Here is a 3,046-nt window from a genome sequence, read left to right on the forward strand (position 1 = left end):
AAGAGCAGAGAAGTCACGAATAAAGTGTCTGTAATATTGGGAACATTCAAGAAAACCCAGAGGTTTCTTACTAGCAGTGGGACTGGCCAATATAATATAGCTTCCACCTTTCTCTTATCCATACGAACCCCCTGGGAACTCGGCATATATCCCAAAAACTCATTACAGGATACCTGAAAAGAGAATTTGTCTAGTTTAGCGTACAGGCAATGATAAACCAGAATATCAAGGACAGTGTGAACATGGTGTATATGGGTGACCAGATTCACAGAGTAGATCAAAATGTGATCCAGGTATGCCACCACATATCTGACAATCACGTCACAGAGCATTTAATTGACAAAGTGTTGAAATGTGGCGGTGGAATTGCACAGCCCATACAGGCCAAACAGGAAATAATATAAACAGAACTTCTTGAGGAACGCTGTCTTCCATTTGTCTCACGTCCACATACGAACAAGGTTATAGGTGCCTCTGAGGTCCAACTTGGTGTATATTTGGGCAGACCATACCTGGTCTAATAAGGAAGAAATGATGGCCAATGGGTACGAATTATTTATCGTGATATCATTACTGGTGCAGTAGTCCACAGAGGGCAGTAATTCCCCGACTTTATTTGGTACGACAAATAAAGAAGAGGCAGCAGGCGAGGTGGAGTGTTTAATAAACCCCATAAAAAACATTATCATCAACTACTGTCGTAAGGGCTGGTTTTCAACCTCAGTCAAGGCATATATCGTGCTACACGGAATCATGGTTCCTTCTATGAAATTGATTGGACAATCCTACTCCCTATGTGGTGGTAAGGTGGCAGACATCAGACTCCTTTTTGCTAAATACGTCTTCATGAGGGGAGTATTCATGGGGTATTGTGGTGGTATTAGTAAGAGTGATCCATTGTGACACAAGACATCTTGCAGCGGAAGGGGATCATAGACTGGATTGTACAAGGGTATTTTTATGACAATCGGAAAGGAATGACATGGTATGAGTCCTCCAGTTGATAGAACGTTTATGCCATGTCAGTCAGGGGTACCTAGAATGAAACCTAAGTGGGGTGCCTTAACGAAGTCAAATGTGAGTTGATCTGTATGTAAATGTTGTATAGTCATAGTTAATTAAACTTTTTAGTGAGTTACAGGTCCAGACATCAAGATGTTTTGGGGTTCTGGATTCCGTGGCACAAGAGGCTGCCATGGAGAGGTTAATATTAATGTGAAGTCCTACTCTCTTGTGTTAGACTGTGCAATACGGGATGAAAAGAAGCAACATGGTCACTTTGGAAAGCCCGGAAAAAATGCAGGTATAGCTCAGCTCTATCGGAGATTCCAAATAAATCATGGAAGAACCTCTAGGTATGAGTGTGGGAGTAAGAAGAGTAGGAGATTGGTTCAGCTGGTTGGTAGAACCAAAGGAAAGCAGGGCCGTACCTCCAGCATCTGAATGCAATATCAAAACATATTGGAGGTTGAAGTTAAAGAAATATAGGCAGATCTTCAGACTGCGAATGCGGCACTAAGAGCATGACAGGGGATCTGCCGATTTGTAGAGCTAAAAACAGTAAAGGAGTACGGCCATTTTGAGTGAGGTACTAAGAGCCTGAGAGTGCATCCCTTGGTTGGTAGAGGAAATTGATGAAGGAAAAAGGAAAATATCAAAGTTTACTTTGCTATCCGCTCAGTCACTACTGTCAGAGTCAAAGTCACTAGTGCGAACGCAACCAGCAGTAAAGACACGACACAGTAGTAAAAAGTAACCACTGCCACCAGCCATTAATTGTGTCATGGGTAACATAAAAAATGTTACATGAGAAGTTAGACAAAGGGGCTACTAAGTAACCTCTCCAGCACCCTATTGTGGCAATAAGACCCAAGGCGGCGGGCCAATACCGCCCCAGGTAATGCCCCCGGGGCTGTAGTTACAGGCCAGAGCGTAGCAGGGTAGGGGGATGGGGGAAAAACCCTACCTGAGTCCCCGACGGGGGACGAAGGCAGCCTCCAGCCATGGGGAGGCTCGGAGTAGGGATTGCCTCATTTCGAGCCTTCTCATTGGCTAAGGGGCTGCCATGCCCCTTGGCGGGAACAGAGTACCCGGCACGAGCAGGACGCACCAGTGTACAAGGAAATACTATGTGGTATGGCTCACCAAAGAGCCAATCCACACGTGGTATTCCCGGTGCGCAGCGCATGCCGGGTAATAATGTAAGATAGTGTGTGCTGGGCCTAGAAAGGTACACTGTACAGTAAAGTCAGTTTCACTTTACTGCTCTGGGAAACAGTAGTTCATCCCAGAGAAGGTATTTAAACCTTGGGAAATCTGCAAGACTTCCCTGTGTCACTGCACTGAAGGTGCTGTGTGACACAATGCAAAAAGATGCCTAAGGAGTTTGTCAGACTCCAAAAACCAAAAAGAACCACAGTCAAAATCACAAGAAAAATGCATGAGAGAGTGGGGAAAAGGTCTCACTCTCTCCAGGTTAGAAATGATAAAGTCCAGCAAAAGTGCTCTGGGTCTCTAAGGTAGAGAGGAATTAGCACATTTCTGAGAATTCTCCCTAACATGTAGTGTGTTGCATGTCCCTGCAGCAGCATGAATGTGTGTATTGCGCAGCGTGTCGTCTAGGCCGGCCCAGAGTGTGGCGCGACCCGTGATTTGTTGCCGAGGTAGGAAGGCCCACAGCATGGCTCGCAGAGGGACTCACACATTTTGTGCTACGCCACCGGCAGGGGTGGACTTGGAACCAAAAGAGGCCCTGTAAATAATTTTCAAAGTGGCCCCATATTACCTATTTTCAGCAAGCCCAACCCTTTTCCTACGGGAATATTTGAAAATACCACTCAAAATAGGCCCAAGATGCAGAGGCCTACTGGGAAATCTCCAGAGTTCCCTACAGGCCAGTCCAGCCCGGACCACTGGTTTGTACAGTATAAGAGTACTGGGGCCTGTGGAATACCTGGACTAGGTTTGACCCATGAAAAGGGTTGAATTTACAGCACTATGCTGGCAACGAAGAAAAACATTTGAAAACGGAAGTCCAGTATGCTTT

The sequence above is a fragment of the Ambystoma mexicanum genome, chromosome 7q (assembly GCF_040938575.1).
Source record: "Ambystoma mexicanum isolate Mex_15411 chromosome 7q, UKY_AmexF1_1, whole genome shotgun sequence".
NCBI classification, from domain to species: Eukaryota; Metazoa; Chordata; class Amphibia; order Caudata; family Ambystomatidae; genus Ambystoma; species Ambystoma mexicanum.